Source organism: Geospiza fortis, unplaced genomic scaffold, assembly GCF_000277835.1.
Source record: "Geospiza fortis unplaced genomic scaffold, GeoFor_1.0 scaffold26, whole genome shotgun sequence".
Lineage (NCBI taxonomy): Eukaryota > Metazoa > Chordata > Aves > Passeriformes > Thraupidae > Geospiza > Geospiza fortis.
In genome coordinates this window covers 1,819,820-1,820,197 of record NW_005054425.1, presented here as the reverse complement: position 1 = coordinate 1,820,197, position 378 = coordinate 1,819,820, and positions in this window count along the sequence as shown.

Below are 378 nucleotides of genomic sequence, written 5' to 3'. Positions count from 1 at the left end.
GGGGGGGCTGTGTGAGGACAGGGGGGGCTCCGTGGGGACACCTTTGCACCCACCCCCCATAGGGACGGAGCCACCGCTACGTGACGGAGCCGGAGCCCCCCGAGCTGCTGCGCCTCATCTTCTCAGCTCTGTCCTTCGTGAGTGCCCCCAGAGCGGGTCCCACCGCCCGGGATGTGTGCCACGGGTGGGCATCGCCCCTCACTGCCCCGTGCCCGTCCCCCGCAGGTGCTCGGGCACTGCCCCCGCCCCGGGCTGGCCCCGGCCGTGCAGAGCCCGCTGCTCCTGCCCGAGGCGCTGCAGCTCCTCGAGGAGACCCTGGGCGATGAGGATTACGGCGTCTGGAAGAGCCTCGGCACCGCCTGGGACCAGTCCCGGCGG